This window comes from Cydia pomonella, chromosome 10, assembly GCF_033807575.1.
Source record: "Cydia pomonella isolate Wapato2018A chromosome 10, ilCydPomo1, whole genome shotgun sequence".
Taxonomy (NCBI): domain Eukaryota; kingdom Metazoa; phylum Arthropoda; class Insecta; order Lepidoptera; family Tortricidae; genus Cydia; species Cydia pomonella.
The window spans coordinates 17,142,577-17,162,713 of NC_084712.1; the positions used below are offsets into that span (position 1 = coordinate 17,142,577).

Genomic DNA, 20,137 nt, shown 5'->3' on the forward strand with positions numbered 1-20,137 from the left:
AGTATTTTTAGACTTTTATTAAACTTCCTATTTGTCGTCCTTAATATCGTTGAGCCGATACAGTGGAGGTAGACCTCCGTCAGCTCGTGGCGTGAATTCGCTCAGGATCGAGCAAAATGGCGGACTGTTGTGTTGGAGGCCAAGACTCATTTTGTATCATCGCGCCAGCCAAGTAAGTAAGTAGTACCTTTATTAAACATATTTTTAAAATCTATTGTGTAACTAACAGTAATATGAATATTTCCTTACTAACAGTCTGTGAATTCCTCCGGGTAGACGGCGTTAATATGACCCCCTCCCTATCATCCTTCCTTAGTACCTCCCATTTTACCACTTAGGTAATTATTTCTGTCTTATTTCGTATTCCATGAGGACGTTCAATCCGACACTCATTTTATCAAGGAAATTGACAGTGACTTGTAACGGTAATGTCACCTGTAGTCGCTATCGGTCACAGATATACTTTTACCCCCTTTACAGTTCGTGTCATCCACGATGACGCGCAGATTTCGCAAATCTAACCTTTAATAACATGACATTACGAGTTAAGGCATGCGTCTTCGTGAATGACACGATCTATATTCATAAATCTTTACTAACTAGAATTTGTTAATTTATGTTTTATCCCTTTCTTACAAATACATAAGTCAAAATTAAAGGTTACGACGAAGGATTTATAGCTAATTGAGACTTGTTGCGCGTTAATGAACAATTCTAACTAACTATTTTGGCCTCCAAAATGAGAGCGTGCCACCTGTCCCAATCCTGCGCAACTTCCTGCCAGTTACTGACGCGAAGCTGAAGTAGATCCGCCGCTACACTGTCTACCCAGCGATACCTGGGCCGACCCACCGGACGGCTACCAGTCGGTCGTCCCAAGAACGCCCTCTTGACAGCCCGATCCTCTCCCATTCTGAATAGATGACCGAACCAGCGAAGTCTGTGGGCTTTCGTTTCGTCGATGATATTAGGCTCGGCCAATAACTCTTCGATCTCGGCATTTTTCCATATTTTCCAGGTGAACGTTTCCTGAACAATGAACAAATTCTCCAAATGAATAATTCTATTAGTTGTAAAACATAGGCCTGTACCCCTAGTGTAAATTAATGTGGCGTAACGTGACGTCGTGTTTGCGTTATATCTCATTTTGTATGGGATTTTGAGTTTCCAAATCCCATACTAAATGAGACTTAACGCAAACGCGTACGTCACGTTTCGAAATCGAATAAATTTACACTAGGGGCTCTGTACGAACTCCTGTTACTATTATGTCGCTGTTTCAATTGTCAATCATAGCCAGGATTGACATATGTCCCGTAAATACGGGGCGGTCAGCATATTTAAGTACCGTATTTATTCCCGTCCCGTTATGTCCCCGTATATCCATATAGCTGAAGAATACCTATATAAATGGTTACAATCATCTGTTTAACCACCTTGTTTCCTTACCTATGTGCGTTAAAGCTATGTGAATACGTATTTGCACCTAATCATAGCCAACATAACCAACAAACAATCATTCATAATATCAATCATCGGCATGGAACAATCATTAATTAACAAGAAAATAAAAACATAAATCTATCATGTTCACGCGTCCCTCACCATCACCTCCTTTTGCGTCGTCGGTAAAAAGTGTTAACACCACACTGACCATGTAGGATGTTTTACATAATTAGCTCACTTTCGTAAGCTCGTATCTCATGCACTCTTGCCATTGTAAAAGTAATCTTATTAAAAGGATGTAAAGTTCATATTGGTGTCAAGTGAAGAGGACTGTTCAAACTAAGTTACACTGATCATGTTCGTGGTTTTACATATCGATAAGTTACTATCGAAAGTTCGCATCTTATTGAAGTTTGTTATTAAATAAGTAACTTTACATCGAACAAATAAGATTTATATTCGCAGTATTTTTGAAGAAGTAGATCGGAATTTTAAAAGTGAGTGTTATATTTGTATGCAAGTTATTCGTAAAGCACCGATGCATCAAATGCAAATGTGTTTCATTATTTTATAACGCTAATTTAAGACGCTTAATACCTCCGTGTTATGTTAATTTTTATATCCTTATAGACTGTTAATTATTAACGTGTTTTATGAAACAAAAGAAACCGGCATTATCATAAACATGACCTAGTAATATGTAGTTTTGTGACTGCTACATAATTAATGGCATTGAAATACGAACATCATACAATTTTAATTGTAATGCTTAGTTATGTAAGTTACATACACTGCTTTATCTACACACATACTTATTATAAGCCCGCTCGGTAAGCAATATTCTGTCGCAGGTTTCGCGTGGCGAGCCATATCTTTTGTTTTTTTTCTAATTCCCCAGCTTTATGCGCACTCTCTTAAGAGGCCTCTCCCGGTTAATTACCTACACCTGCAACCAGGGGCTTGTTTCTCGAACTGGGCCCATTTCTCGAACCATATTAGTCAAATATTATTATTAGTGTGTTGTCATGGAAACCCATACAGTCTTACCAGTTCCTTGACAGTCTGGACTAATAATATTAGTCTAATACCGTTCGAGAAATGGGCCCCTGTATTTGACTAATACAAGGTGCCCGTGAGCATTGCGAGACATTTTAACTAAGTATCCTGGTCATATTTAGAAACTAAAATGTCATATAAAATTTTCTGGATTAGGCCTAGTTTCAGAGATAATTAAATGTTTTTCGAAATCATTCTTTCGCCATAAGTCGGTACAAAACACTTTTTTGACTGCGGTATTGCCACTTTGAGGTCTAGTCTGGCTGGATATACCTATTGATTGACATCGAAAAATTTAAAAAAATGTATTCGAAAGGCTAAATAAAAAAAAAGCATTTTAGTTAAATGTAATGTGTTTATCAATAAAAATTACGTTTTATGTACAGGAGTGTTCAAAAAAAGAGGGAAATTTTTTTTTTTTGTCGAATTTCACAAAAACTCATATAAATTTTTTTGCTTCTGTTGCCATCAGGAATGCACCGTTAAAATCTCTCGCAATGCTCACGGGCAACTTGTATAATTAGTAGGTACCTGAACTGTCAGATCATATGGGTTATGAGTCTAATATAAATGAGCCCCTGGGGCCCATTTCTCGAACGGTATGGGCATACACGGCACTCGAGGATGCATTTTGCGGGCACTTCAGTTAGTAACATTTGCAAATAAATAAATAAAAAATCGAGTTATCAGAGAAAGGAGTTGTATTTGGGTGAATCAACTTTTTTTGTTTTGTTATCCTGTCCCGTTGTCCAAGGGACAACAGTGGCACAGTTTGTTTGAAGAGACGTTGTATGCCGTTCTATTAACATGCTTAGTAGGGGGCCCATTATGGACATTGGTTATAAAGACCACAAAAACGCAAGTTTGATACATTTAAGTACCATAAAATCAGTATTTCAATGAACTTTTGTCCCCTGGACAACTAATCGTAACCATGGCAACGAGTGACGCTAAAAAGTTGATTCTCCCATTTGTACTTAATATTTGTAACCTGGTAGGTAATCATAATGACGCATGATTTTAATTTTTTATATCTTTCGCGTCGAGTGATGGTCCCTATGATAGTAATTTTTAAATGGAGTAGTTGTCACGTAAATTTACGTATTCTTTTCGTAATTTACTTGGCATGTAATTTTCAGGAAATAAAAATACGGTAAAAACATATTTCCTATCCTTTTAAAACCTAACCAAAAAATATTTGTAGTAACTGTAATAGGAATCATCATTCGTCATTATGCGTCATTATGATTAAATACCAGCATACAAATACTAAGTAAAAATACCTTATTCTAACAACTTGAAAATTTATTGATTTATTTGCAAACGTCAACTGACGTGGCCTGCCGTGACGTGGCGTGAAATGCCTCCTCGAGTGCGGTGTATGGGTATGAGTCTAATATTATTACTGTGTTGCCATGGTAACCCATACGACTTGACAGTTCGTGGACTAATATTATTAGTCTAATACCGTTTGAGAAATGGTCCCCAACTTTACCGAACGCACAGTCTTTTATCTCAGTTAAGTCTACTGAAATAGCATAGGAACTGGCTACTTACTCGTATACTTACATTCAGTGGATCAATAATAGTGGAATTTATCTTTCGCCTCTAACTCGTATAAATATAAATATCGCAGACCGTCTCCTATGACGGCTGCGATACCGTGACTTCTATTTGAATGACCCGAAAAGCTGCTTTAATTGATTAGTTACTGGTTGATTCTGATGACAGCCCGAAAAGGGCTGGCATCCTGAGAGGAACCGGCAGTCAGATTGGAATTGGAAAGTGTCGCAGTCAACCTCACTACGTTCTTCTAGTTTACACAACACTGAATAGGTTAAGTTAACTGAAATAGCATAGGAACTGGCTACTCAAACTTACAACAGCTATCGATACAAATCGGTCGGCGCGGCGCATCGATTACATACTCGTGATACTCGTCATAGACTACAGTGTATAGAATCCGCGTTATGACGTTTTTCATACCATATCACCATTTTATGTATACAGGTTGGAACAAAAATAGTGGGGATCCGTTTAAGGGCATTCGGTTTCGTATTCAGATTAGAAAAAAAGTCAAACACAACGCGAGGATTTTTTTTCGATGGGGCAGGTTGTCCAAGTCCGCCAACCCGCCGTATAAAGTTCAAAATTTTTACGCGTCAAAAATATTTCTTCTACTTTTTTACGATACTGAATATGCTCTTAAACGGATCCCCACTATTTTTCTTACAACTTGTATAGGGTCTCCTTTACGTGTAGGTGTCTATGTAAAATAGTACACGCGAGCCGTGATACCTGTTATTCATCAACATTTTATTCTCTAAAGTCACGTTTAGGTACCCCTTAAATTCAAAATTTGACTCTATGACAAACAGGTGCTTCGAATACCAAACAGCCTTCCTGGTCTCCGTTGGATAGAACTGAAGAAATCGTTCAAGATTGTGACATGTGAAAAACTCTGCTACTTACACCATACCTAACTGTAAACTGAAATACTCATAGCACAGAAACTGGCCACCTACTCAAACTTACAACCGCTGTCTATCGATATCGATACAAATCAGTCGGCATCGGTTACATGATGGTCATAGACTACTTCCCACAGACGCCGCTTCATAATGCTTATAAGCGCTCCTTTACGTGTACCTCTTGGCTTTAGTCCCTACCTTACTCTTTACCTTTACTCTTACATAAAACAGTACGTTGCGAGCCGTGATACCCAGGTGGTTTCACCTACCTATATTTATTTATTTAAACATTATTGCACAATACATGAAAGTACAAATGGCGGTTTTAATGCCAGAAGGCATTCTCTACCGGTCAACCCCATGGTTGCCATGTCTTTCGAGCCCATGCTCTTTAAAATTGAGTTGATGCAGGGTCAAACAGAATAATATTAAAAATAATCTAATACGAAACCATATAATACGATATATAAGTAAATATTATATACAAAAGCAATAATAAATGTACATTATAAATGTATTACAAATCCATTGTCAAACATCATAAGGCCGATAATTGAACCTTGTCAAACAGATACTTGCAAAAGTAAATTTGTTAAAGGATTCGAAGTAATAAAAATATTCCTAAAAAATATTTCGCTACGTATTTTGGGATTATCCTTTGTATGCTTCATCTAGTATGAGGTGATCTGTGATATTCACATAAGAAGCGCGGAAACAAACGAATGGTTATTTTTTCCGACTCCATTTCGCTAAGACTGGGAAGTGAAATGTGTGTTACGAGTTACGATGGCGAAGAAAATCGAATGAGTCTTTTGTATACTAATTTTATCGACGTGTATGACATATGTATGGAAAGAATTAACAGAAGGAAAGAAGACGCGGAAGGATCTAGAATATGACATGTTACTATGACACATGTAATAATCGCCTGTTACTTATCTTCTTTTTTTGTGTCTTTCCTATAGAATATCCGGACTCGATCGGTTACTTATGCTTAAAATTTGATGAAGACATTATGTTCCTTGGAATGATTTCGTTCGAATAAACGTGGTAAGTATGCAATGATATTTCATCATCATCATTATCATTTTAGCCTCCAGTCGCCACTTATCGTGTACGCCACTTATCCCGGTCCTGGGCTAGTCTCATCCAGAAGTGTCCCGCGATTTTTCGAATGTCGTCCACCCAACGAGCCAACGGACGCCAGGCGCTTCTTTCAAACGAATATTTTTATTCTTTCAAACGAATAGTTTTCATTTAATGTCTTTCTTATGCTCTACTTCCACGATTTTTTTCATATTTTTTGGACCTATGGTTCAAAAGTTAGAGGGGGGGGACACATTTTTTTTTCTTTCGGAGCGATTATCTCCGAATATATTCACTTTAGCAAAAAATGTTTGTTGAAAGACCTTTCCAACGATACCCCACACTGTAGGGTTGAAGCAAAAAAAAAAAATCACCCCCACTTTACGTGTAGGGGAGGTACCCTCAAAAAAATTAAATTTTTAGATTTTATTGTACGACTTTGTCGGCTTTATTGATTTATATATCCATGCCGAATTTCAGCTTCCTGCTAGAACGACCACGACCACGGAGCAAAGCCTCGGACAGACAGACAGACGGACATGGCGAAACTATAAGGGTTCCTAGTTGACTACGGAACCCTAAAAAGGTGAATTAAAAAAACATGTTTATTGATATTATAAAAAAATACAAGGCTCTAGGCTCTAAATAATTTTTTTTTTAACTTTCAAAAAGGTAAAAGAAAATGGTACCATTCGATTTCTTACATTTTATCGAAAATTATATTGTATGACAACTACGAGTACATACATAAACGCAATATTTCAGGGTCAAAATAACAATTTTCGTGATCTTCCATACATTTAGGACAAACTAATGTAATGCGACGTCACATTACAATATCATTTTGTTAGAGGCGTTTCAATCGTCGAGTGCGAGCGTTAGACTTTAACTCTCATTTCTGACCTTTGTGTTGCTTAAATGCCATGAGTCCTGTATAGACATTTGATCCTCAGGAAAATCAAGATCGATTGACATTATTTACAAAATACTGTCAAGTAGCCAATTCTGACAAAAAAAATAGCTTACTGGAGTTAAACCGTGAACAATTAATTGAACATGGCGCTTGTAAAACTGTGGAATTAACCGGACATTTAAAAATTGTTGCATGGAAAATGATAAATTAATATGGAGGGGTTTTATACAGGTTTTTTGGAACAAAAACAAGGAGCCCGTTCTCTCTGTTAAGACTTGGGTATACAGGGCACTTTTATACCCGTATCGTACTACATGCCGTGTAAGCCACCACGGGGCACTACATATTAGGTTAAAGTTTTAGCTTGCTGCAGTGAACGTGTTAACTCGGTGAGCTAAGGAAATTACGCTGTTCTGTTCTTCTGTTTTTGTTGTGTTTTTCACCTTATATAGCTAACTTGATTAGTTTTAGATCCAGACAACTCCCGTACCGTGAAATTTGCTTCTACTGTGAAAACTAATCCTGGAATGTGGGAAAGCAATTCTACGATGCGGTTTCCAATTTGAAAACATTCTGGAAAATAATTGTAATTAGAACTATACATTTTTGATTCAAGAAATTAACCATACTTGAAACTTACAGAGTCCTCTTTGTCCCGCATCTATAGTCTTTCATCGTCATAAGAAGTATTATAGTGCGAGAGAGACACATAATACATTTTTGAATGAAACTCCCCATTTTATACTCCCTGATATATGATAAAGGTATATTTATTTTATTTACTGTTAGATGCTGCCACAACATAAACACCCGAGTTTCTTACCGGTCCCATATTGGAATATCCTACAAGGGTCAGAGGTGTAGGGTTGGAGCTGGCGTCGTTTTATTTGACGTTCATAAACGCATTGTACTCGTAATATGCCTACTTGAAAAATAAACTATCTTTATCTTTATCAACCATCCCTTCGATTAGTGTTTTACTGTCTTTGACATCGTGATGTACCTCCATTTTGTATGTAGGCTAGGGTAGTGTAATGTGTGAAACTGCGTTCAATTGGTTCTTACTATCTTATGATAAAGTTATTTCAAATGGGGGAAAAAATAAAAGGGGTAGGGAAAAAATGTGTGAAACTACGTTTAAATGACCATAGCGAGAATTGATTTATTTATTTTCAAATTGAAAGAAAAATGGGTAAATAATCTGGTTGGATTGGATTTGGAATGGATTTGGACCAGTGTTCCAAAAGACCGCAAGTTTGCAAGGGTAGGGTAGGATAGGGAAAAATGTGTTAAACTGCGTAAAAATTAGCATCGTGATAATTTATCGATTTATCTCTCATAATGAATGATTGTATAGTGACCCTCCTACCCTAAGGTAGGAAAGGGTAAGAATATGTGAAACTGCGTACAAATAGGTCAGTGTAACGAGTAATTACACGCGGCGGCGCTTGCGCACCGATTGAACGTATCTCATCGACTTTCCACTCACGCGCGAGGCATGAGCGATGAGCGATTTTGGAAGTCACATGTGGCAACTTTATCTAGAAAATGGCAAAAGTCTTAAATTATCACTAAAATCATGAAACGGCTAAAATCATAAATCAGAAGCCATCAAAATAATAATAAATAAAATTAACGTCGTTTATACCACAATCGATCAGTTTTTTTTTGCTGTAAGTGGCGAGTGTTCATTCTAGTGAAAAATTATATGATCTACGAAAAAACAAATTAAAAACAGACTTTCACAATAATTATTACCAATAATCCCAAAGTTAAAAATGACTGAATAAAAAAGAGGGCAATATTACTTATTTCAATTTCCTTGGATCGCTTTACAACTGCCCAACCAGTTGTCGGATTTAAAACAAAATACCTAACCTTCCTATTATATTGGAAACTGTTAGGTCGATATAATACAGTCAAGTGTAAAAATATGTCCCATAGCTCTTAATTCGGCGACATTTAGAGTCATGTGTGCACCCATATTTTTACACTTGATAGTACTTAAGTGGAGATGGGCTGGACATATCTCACGATTCAAGGACAGAAGATGGACCATAGAAACCACGCGTTGGAAGGGACCAATGGGAAAAAGAAATGTTGGCCGACCAATAAGGCGGTGGGCTGATGATATCACACAAGTGACAGGAGCCGACTGGATTAAGCTGGGCAAGGACAGGGAGGCATGGAAGAGGATCGAGGAGGCCTTTACCCAGAAGGGGTCCATATTTCATTAGCATTAAGACTACCAAATTAATTTATGCACTTTTTTTTTCTTTCTACTACAACCAACTAACAAACTTTAAAGGTATATATGCGAAATATGGAATAACTGGCTTTATTATTATTATTATTATAGTACTAGAGTATGCCAAATACAGGTATAATGACATAAACAATCAGTCAATTGTTTTATTAATTAAGTGTAAACAAAAATAATCGCTGCTGACTTATCACACTGACCACATATGCCCGCTCGCCTGTAAAACTGTCATTAGTAATATCAAACTCGTGCCGGAAGAAAAACAGGCAACGATTACTGCGGGAAATACCAGGGGAAGTGACTAGTAGCTCACTTGTTTGAATACGGTTAGCACCTCATTAGTTTCCTTGTAATGAACTAAAGCGTTGTTTGGCCTGTATAGCAAATTCGGTATGTTTTTAACTTTTTCATCACACTTGCTCGAAAAAGGTCTTATTTCATGCAGGTGTACTGAAGGACAAAGGCCTATATTGTTCCCGCCGGAGTTATGGATTGTGAAAAAAAGGAGTTATAACTCCCTAAGGAAGGGATAGCTTTTTAAATGATGTTACTTATTCATACAAACCAAGTACAATAAATGAGTTTTATTATTATTATTATATTAAACTACAGACGTTTATAACTGAATATTTTTGTTTTAAATTATTTAATTTGATCAATTTAACAGCCATTTTATATTTTTTTTAATTGTGGAGTGCCGAATAGGTCTGTGCCTTCGAAGAAAACCTGTCAAAAAAATTACAAAATGGCGGATTGTCACCGTATTTAAGAATTATTTCGCTTAAAATTAAGTTTTTCTTCGCAAATGTGATGAAAACATTGTGTGTAGCTCCACGGGTAAGAACATTACAAACTCGATTTTACTTACCCCCCTTTTTGCACAATGTACTATTAGGTCCTGTTTCACAAATGTCCAAGTAAAGTCCTGTCTTAGCCACTAGCCACTTATCTGACGAATAAAATCATCGTTGGCGTTTAACAAACTTCAAATAAGCTTAACTGATAGATAAAGTGCTAAGTTTAGCAGGAAGTTTTATCTGGCAGTTAATTTATTTGTTAATTAGCTATCCAACACTTTACTCGGACATTGAGAAACGGGCCCTTAGTCTAATTGTGAATACATAAGTCATATTTGGTAAGAACTTTGAACTTCGGTATGCCTCAAGGCGTTAAGTCCGCCATTTGCCCCCTTTTGTAAATTTGTTCAATAAAGTTTAAACAAACAAACTTTACTATGGTGCCTTGGTGCCCGATGCGAAAAAAATGTCTCTCTTTTGGCGTTCATTGGGTTGGTCCAATAATTTTTGCTCAGATGACCGAAGTTTTAATTTCGAAAAATATGGCTTGAAAAACACCTTCTTTATTATCAAAGCTTATCTTTAATTAGGTTAATATTCAAAGGATTGCATAATACGAGTCAGTGAAAATGTTGATAGAATAGAAGAGAATTAATGTTACATTGAAATTGCAATGACTGCAGCATTACTCTTGCAACGTAACTGCCGGTGTCACTGTCAAATTTCATTTAATTTAATTTTTATTTATTTATTAAGGTTTGCCAACAGGTGTAATACAAATACAATTGGATTAAATAATAACCACAAAAATCATACCGGAGTATTCACCCAATTATAGCCAAACACAACTTGCTAATATACTACGCGCTTACATTTTGTACTTATGTTAAAATTCTTAACCTTAGCCAAAACAAAACAAAAAAAAGCTACAAGCATTAAGACACAAGAAAGCAAAATGAAAAGTAGAACAGATTTAACCTATTCTAGAACTAACCTCTTCATGATAGTTAAGTTTCTACGGAAGGGCGGCGGAAGCGCTGGTGGCCTAGCGGTAAGAGCGTGCGACTTGCAATCCGGAGGTCGCGGGTTCAAACCCCGGCTCGTACCAATGAGTTTTTCGGAACTTATGTACGAAATATCATTTGATATTTCCCAGTCGCTTTTCGGTGAAGGAAAACATCGTGAGGAAACCGGACTAATCCCAACAAGGCCTAGTTTATCCTCTGGGTTGGAAGGTCTGATGGCAGTCGCTTTCGTAAAAACTAGTGCCTACGCCAAATCTTGGGATTAGTTGTCAAGCGGACCCCAGGCTCCCATGAGCCGTGGCAAATGCCGGGACAACGCGAGGAAGAAGAAGATAGTTAAGTTTCTCTGTTCCTTTTATGACATTCAATCCCTCACTACGAAGCGTCCGCATCAACACCACAGCAGTCATTCCGTTGTAGTACACATCCAAACTTCACCTTAAATATTTTTGTTTTTTTTTTCTTTGTCTATAATGGTACGATTAATTTTATCTAACAAGGCACTGCTTAGCTCAAGCAAGCTTCACTTAGTCGCGTCTTCTCCAGACGCGCCCTAGGCATGTTTTTTAATTTTCCACCGTAAAGATTCCTCATTATCCTGCAAGAGGTTATCTGTACGAACAAGAAAAGCTAGCTGAGATAATGATCTTGTATTGTTAAGGATGCTGACGTTTTAATGCCCAGTATTTTATACTTTAGAACGAGAAATTTCTCAATTCGGTTGAATATTTTAACTATATTTCATTGTTTTAAGGGACCTTTATCTTAACAAAAGTCGTGAATCTTGTGTCGTTTAAGTGGATTCGACCGTATTTCGATTTAATGAATGATTTCTCGGATAAAATATTCATCTTTCAAACTGTTACTTTTATTGAGGCAATTTTTGATTTAATCGTTCTGAAACTTAATTAATTCGTTTAATTTTTTTAAGACAGTAAAAAATTTACATGCATTTTTTTACACTTGTCCGTTTTGTTTCACCTTCCTTTAGCGTAGTTAGAGGCTTAGATTAGTACTAAAATGCCAATTCACCGAAATATGCTCAGTTTCAGACTGCTTTGAAGTTTTACCGCTTTTTATTATCCATCATTAGTGTAGACTATTCGATTGCACAGCTATATCCTATTTAATTCATAAGCCGTACCGGAAATTATTACATATTGTAGCTTCAATTGTTTCATTCACTTCCTCCGCCCTATAGGTTTCGGAAGCCGATTCTAATTTAACATTTTGTTGCAGGTTTTATCTTGTTTACGACCTTGACATTTCTTAAACCATAAATGTCACTATTGACAGCTGACAGATCATATCCATAACCGTTTCATAACAAGAATAGTTATCTGAATAGACCTTTAGGCATCTCACGCACAATTAAGTAATGACACGAATTTAATTTCATTTCTAGTGCACCACTCGACGTGTGCAATTGTGCAAATGCCAAGGTCGTGTCAAAACAAGATCAGAACCTTAACAAATAGTTTACGCAAAACCGGCTTCTCGCTGTCGTGACGAACCGAACCGTTTAAATTTAGATTCCAAATTTGAATTTCAAATCGCGTTCGATCCTAAACGGTTGTTGGCGTTTGACAGTTGAACCTAAAATGTTCCGGTCATTGGACTTTTTATGCGAATGGTTCGAATTTTAAAAAGCTTTACGTGTTTGTAGATATGCACGTGACATATATTTTTAATAACGGTGAATGGAATTTTTGTAATTAATTTATATGGGTGCAATAACATTCGTTTGTAAAATATCATCAGTCGTCAAATTTTCATAAAATAAATGAAATTTTTTGATTGCAAATAGTTGAGCTAAAATACCTACTACATATTTTAGCTCAACTACTAGTATGTGCAATCAAAAAATTTCATCAAATTATTCAGATTACATTAAAACCTAATAGTTCTGCAAAAAGTGTTATTGCTTTTGAATAGCTGAATTGCCGTTATTAATTAGTTTATAATAACAATTTATTTTACAAAGAGTAGATGCAAAACCTTCATACTAATTACTGCGTCAAGGTCGATGCATATTTGTACGTCATCGAAGACACTAAAATATGAACCCTTCTGGCCAAAGGGTGGGCCTCTTAAAGATGTGCTGTGCAATTTTACGTTCACGTTGTTGGGTCCTTGCCATGGTGACGATACTTAAGAACCTTTCTACCCTAGTGCCCATCGGTTCTATAATATCGTTTTATCACAGCAATATCGTTTGACTGGCCAGTTATGACCATTGATTTCAATTTTCGCGTATGATTTATTTTATTCGTTTTCCGTTTAAAAATAAGAGTGGAGCATAAAATCGTAACGTAAAGTGTCGTCGTGCATCAATGAGCTTCAAGGTCGTACGTAACAAAAAAGTTAAGCAAAACATCGTTTTTATCTACGTTTCTTTAACATTAACTTTTAATGAAATTACTTTGATCGGGTAGTCTCAATGAAATAAAAGAGGTCATGGAGCGAAACCACTAGTGGCGTTTAGGATATACCTGGTTGGTATTTGGAATCATTAATATATGGATATTTTTAAGATGATGATACAGAAGAAATACTTGTTTTGTATTAGGTGTATGTTTCAAATCAATCATTTCCGTATTGTCTTAGACAATAAAGTTTCTTTAAATCGAATCATTAAACATTTTACTGGAGGCGATTCCTGGCCTTTTTCCTAATGGCTTTAAAAAACTAATTTAACTCTATCTTTATTTTTTATTTATTTTTATTTTCTTTATTGGAGAAACAACAGAAGCAAGTACAATAATAGTACAAATGATAAGTTATACATTGCAATAGACGTGCACCTACCTCCTAAAACGCTCTTTAACGTATATGTCAGATTGTTCCTCACTACCCAATTTGGTCATTCTTTTTGACATTGCCCTCAAATGTTCGTTTAGTACCCGTACCATGACCCACAGACAATGTCAAAACTGACAAATACGCTATCGAGAACGTAATACTACGTCGGTGGCAAACAAGCATACGGCCCGCGTGATGATAAGCAGTATCCGTAGCCTATGTACGCCTGCAACTCCAGAGGAGTTACATGATGCGCGTTGCCGACCCTAACCCCCTTCCGCCCCTCGTTGAGCTTACTTTCAATAATACATCTCACTCGCACTTATAGGCGAGTACGAGCGAGATACATAGAATGTAAGTATATTCTCGATAGCGTTTATGTCAGTACCGAACTGATGGCAGCCACATAGGTATTAATTTGTCTTATTTACTTAGTTTAACATCTGTTTGTTAACATAAGGTATCATATTAAAATAATGCCTGTAATAATATTAAATTACCTAAGTCTAAAATGTTTGATATTTAAGTGGGGAATATTTTGCATGCCTATGTTCTACTCTAGCATCCCAACTAATTCCAGTACAAATTACGTACAATGAAATTTGAATCATTATGAAATAAATAAAAAATCTAATGGTGCTTCCACATTGGATGTTATAAAATGTTACCTAACATTGTGTGACAGGGAGAACATGATAGTATTGGTAGTGTTTATTATGTTATCCCTGTCACACAATGTTATGGAACATTTGATAACAGCCAATAAGCACCATCATACAAATGCCAGTTTTTCTTGTATGGTGGGCTGCTAGATCCGTATATTTTCGACTGAGTTGATAACACGCAAGCAAATTTCTTAAGCGAAGTTCTAGCTTTAAGCCGTCATGAATATTTTATAGCAATTAAAACCCGACACAGCAGCAATCACATAGACTTGAAACTCCAAGTCAAACGGTACCCAGGTCGTGCCTTGGTTTACTTCAAAAATGACCATTATAACGTTGTAATCATTAACTTTGAATTGGCTTTATTAGCTTGATACAGATTCTAAAGAAAGTAACATTAAGGTAATCTAAGTCTGCATGTCGCTTTTTACGATAATTTGCATTGCGAAATGGCGCGCTGAAATTAAAAGTCATTAAAATTATTATAAACGAGTTATATACGTGATTAACGGCCCGATTTGAGGAATGCAATACGATAACGATAAGTTCTGGTTTAGATAAGTTCTCATTTAGATATCGTTTATATGTCGTATAATTGACAGAAGCAGCTCGATTCGGGCAACCAATGTCACTTTGACGTTAGCAATGGCAACTTATGTCATTAACGATGGCAACATTTAACTATATAATATTTATTTATTGATTTGAATATTCATGATTCCCGTATATTATTTTAACAAAGCGATTCAACAGGTCGATTATCGACATTTAGTATAAACATCGAGTTATATTGTACTACTCGATGAGTATAAATGATGATTTTGAATGATACATATTTAATAGCGTTCATTTGGATTAGATCTGTAATGTTAGTATTTTCCTCTATTTGTTGTTCAACCCTCGTGACTTGAACCCTCGCAACGCTCAAGATTTCACTTTAAAAACTACTCTCAACGCTCGAGATGCAATTTTGAAATCTTTCGCTTGCTCGTGTATCAGTATTAACACGAGGAGTTAAATAAGAACTTTGCACCTTGTAAAACGATTCACTGGAATTGAATGGAAGACTAGTTAATTCTAGTCTTCCATTTAATTCCAGTGAATCGTATATGTATCAATATAAATAGAGGCGGCCGAAAAATTAAAAAAGATCAAATATAGGGGTCTCGGCCCCGAATACGATTTCGTACCTTTTGGCGTCGAGACCCTTGGCCCGTGTGGTCCGAATGCATCTACACTATTTAAGGAATTAGCCAAAAAAATAGAAGACGCTACCGGTGATCGTAGAGCTGGCAGCTTCCTCGCACAGAGAATAAGTATTGCGATACAACGAGGAAATGCTGCCAGCATCTACGGCACCATGCCGCAGGGGGATAGTTTTTAATTATTTATTTTAAGATTAGTTTTATTTATTTTTAGATTTAGATTTTAAGTTTTATATGTATTATGTTGTTATTCCCAGATAAAATAATAAATATTATTTATTATATATTAAAGAAGAATATATATAAAAAAATATAAATAAATAGATGATAATGATAATAAAGAATATGCTGTTAACTTTTACTGTTGGCTGTTGTAATGTTAATGTACTTATGTACAGTCAGCTGCAGTATGGTCCCTTTCTTTGCGACTTCACACGAAAGGGGGCGACCGTTCCCCATTTTCCTCTACGGATATTAAATTAACATCATAGAAAAAATTTTTCCTCAATTTGATGTATATTCACCATGTATATTCCCCTTGATTTTCGATTTTTTTTATTACTATTTTTGGAGTTAGGGGCTTTTCAAAGTTTGAAATTTGGTTATTGTTCTTAACTCTTACAATAATCAAAAAATCAAACGAAGGGGCATACTTATAGGTACCTAATATAAATAAATGCTGTAAAAATTATTTTCTATGCCTAATGTCAATATCCTGGATATTGACATTAGGCCACCTTCCACTATCCTTAAACCTTCGTTCTATCATCGGACGTCCAGGCGTCGGGAGCAAATATAAAATAATACGATTAGTACAATGAAAAAGTTAACTACGTGATATTATAATATGCTCAATTTTCACTTTCCCTTAGTAAGTATTATTGATATTCGTAAAAAAATGCTTTTATTCTAAGTAGATGGCCATTTACAAAACCCACAATCTTCATTTATACCGGGACGGTAGGACAGTGCAAAATTATGTACCTTTTTATAAGTATAACGAGCGAGCTCATCGCCAACAAACTGTCTCGCAGTTTGGCGAATATTTTGTTTTGTGGTACACATATTTTACATTTTAATGTTATAATAAATAAAAATAAAAAAATTGACCTTGACATTTTCTATGGGAGAGTAAAATTTTTTTTCCCGATTTCGGGGTTGCTCCCATAGTAAAAGTTGCTTAGTATAACCTATAGATACAGCCCGTAAATTATTGCAGGTGAATAAATAAACACCCTGTATTAACAGTGGTCTAAGAATATTAAGCAGATCAGGGTCACAAGTCTCTTCAGTTGACTGTACAATCTGTATATAGCCCCATAAATCCGTAAAGCACGATCAGCGGGTAATGGGAGTTTCACATGGCAATGGCGTGCTGCTAGAAATCCACCGCAGCATGTGGTCAACCGATACGTCACGCTCCGTTCGCGTTCGATTGGCTTTTTGTGGATCGATGTAACGTACATAGTAAGTTTAATAATAGAGGTTTTCCTGACTTCTAACGATTATGTCTGCTTGCTTAACTAACCTAAAAATTGGCTTTGGTGCTAATTCCAAAAACGGCCTGCTATTTATTGGTGGTAAGCAAGACCAATAGATGGCAGGCCCTCACTTCCGTCTGACGGCAATGAGACAATTGAATTACCCAATATTTAAAGTTCATTGTTTGACAATTTTTTAATGTCTGTGTGAAAATAAAGGTTACATTTTGATTGTGACAGCATTGCTATGCAACATGTACTGCATGAAATGCCAACTAACCAGGACATCGATATGGAATTTGTTATCAACATTCGAGATGTTGATAACAAATTTCATATATTAATTACATTTTTGACGTTTCTCAATGAGTATTTAATTTTAAGAGTCCACGAACGTTACATATTTGATACTTGTAAGTCGAGGGCGAATTTTTGTCCCTCCTCCCTCTGTCATCATCAGAGAATGACTTTTTTCAGAGAGAAGAATAGCTTTGCGATCGTAAAATAACGGTACCTACTTTTACTATGAAATTCCATTTCGGGAGAAAACGGTTTCCACTGACTAAATCTTATCGAATCACTTTGGTTTAGCGTAGATACTTAAAAACAATTAAAGCTCTCAGAAACAACTATTAGGTACAGTCGTCGTTCTAGCGTCTTTACAGTAGAAGCGTATTCAGATACTTGTGAGCACATTAGCCGCTTCGATATATCTGATGGCGACTACTTAAGGGGAAATATTAGTGGTAATATTTCTATACAAACGTTTTCGACATATTAGCTGGTATTTGCTCTTAAGATGCTGGATTCAAAAGATCGCGTATGTTTCACAGACATGCAATTGTTTTGAAATATCTACAGAGCATAGGTTTTGCTCTAAACGGCTAAATACAAAGTATAAATGGCAGTCGCATAGAAAGGTCTCCTAAAGGTTACATACTCTTGGCTTCCCTATATTTTTTTACATTCACGCTGTGAATCCTTATATTAACGCCATTTAAAATCGTTAGGTAGACTTGACGAATCACTGAAGAGTAAAATTACTATAAGTTATTAAGTTATTTTTGAGAATTTTTGCCTACTGAGTAACAGACAGTCTCCATGTATAAGGATCGTCCCAAAAAAATCTAATATGTCGAGGTTTATTTAGACAACATTTAGATCTATTAAAACCATTGTCAATCGGAAACTGGAAATACCCAACCGTTTCTCATATAGTTGTATAGGTTTTGCGTCTAAATTAAAGATATTTTTACTACTGATCAAGGATTCATTGATCTGTGTAGTAATTTAAGAAACGATTTAGAACGAAAGGAAAAGACGACAATTATAATTAAATGAGATTTTACTGCAGTCTGCAAGCTGTATATATTGTTATAAAAAAAATTATGGCAAGCTATGAGTAGATGACAAAAGCTTCTTTCTAATGCAATAAAATAAATGTCTTGTGTAGATACATACCAGATAAAAATGTTTTTAGAAACGGGTAGGTAGGCTAACAAATAACGTTCCAATAAAGCCAAATTCCTGTATTGATCTGCTTTGACAACAAGAGATACCCGGTTTCATTTATACAAGTATGATTTTACACAAGTAATATATGTTTGTTATACTTTCCACTAATAATTTTCTTTAAATATTTATCTTTACCTTCTTAAGTTATAGCTCGTATCATCCACGATGACGCGCAGATTTGTCAAATCTAACCTTTAATTACATAACAATACGACTCAAGTCACGCGTCTTCGTAAATGACACTACTTAATGCCACTAATTGATTTGGAACATAAGGAAACGTCACATAAACATAAGTGATAATTGATGATAATCATGATCAATAGAAATGACCACTTGTTTTTACTTCTTAATTAAGGTATACGTACTAGTAATTGACAGACTAATTAGAAACAGTTGACAGCCTATTTGTCACCTCTATTGCTTAGAATTAACCTTTCATGTGTTGGTGGTCAAAAATTCGTATTCGTATAGAGCAGAAAACAATATTCTCGAAAAATAAAACTGAATGATAGTAAACATTCTGTCACAATCCTTATCATATACATACTAGAGGTTAAAATTGAAGGTGGCAACGATTGGGACCCTCTCCAGCAGCACTGAGATATTTTAAGTGATGGCTGTTTTTTAACGAATAATGCATTTAAGGTTCTTATGAGTTTAAGTCAAGTTTTTAATTTAGTTATTTATAAATTATTTGTTCGTGCGTTTTATGTAGGTATGTATGAAACTCTTATGTAGGCATCTATTTAGAAACAACGTTGAGGTTGCTGGCTATCTTAGAAGCAAAGTGTGCTTATACTTTTTGCTACTTCTATCGAATTTCGTTTTACGCAAAAATGCGTTTAAAATCTTATCTCTATACCTGCAACTTCTCCATAAATAGCTATAAAACACACACTTAAAAATCAAAATCCATAACACACACAAAGCACAAATTACCTTAACCAAGCCGGCAAAATCCATAAACAAAACACAACCACAACACACACAACAATTCGTAACCGCGTCGCACCGCGGCTGTTTGACCTAGAGAACTGAAGACGATGCGCGCGCGACGATGCGCGGTGAGCATTCGCGAGAAGTGGGGTGGGTTGCAGAGATATTCGAATAAATAGACGTCACATGTAACAATACAGCACTTTAACCACGTGCCTACATTTGTTCTACCCAAGGACATAGAACACCCCCAAGTATGTGGTTGTGGTGTGGTATGTAGTTCAACTTAAAAATACGAGTAGGTAGGAGGTTAAGAATTATATTACGAGTAACACCGCGACATTGTGACATATTGACATTATTGACGCAGATAATTAAAGACGTTGGGTACGCGGTGATGAGCATTCGAGAGAACAACACGGTGAGTGCACAGATATTAAACGTATAAAATGTGTAACAAAAGTTCATGACAA

General features: G+C 36.0%; 1 protein-coding gene across 2 annotated transcripts in view; it reads right to left on the reverse strand.

Annotated features, from left to right (window-relative positions):
* Positions 1-19,909, reverse strand: part of LOC133522298 (uncharacterized) — a 227,179-nt gene extending 207,270 nt beyond the window's left edge. For both annotated transcript variants that reach the window (XM_061857582.1, XM_061857580.1), the window contains exon 1: positions 19,668-19,909. The gene's annotated coding sequence lies outside the window, so the exon portion shown is untranslated. The remainder of the gene's footprint in view (positions 1-19,667) is intronic.
* Between the last annotated feature and the right edge of the window lie 228 nt (positions 19,910-20,137).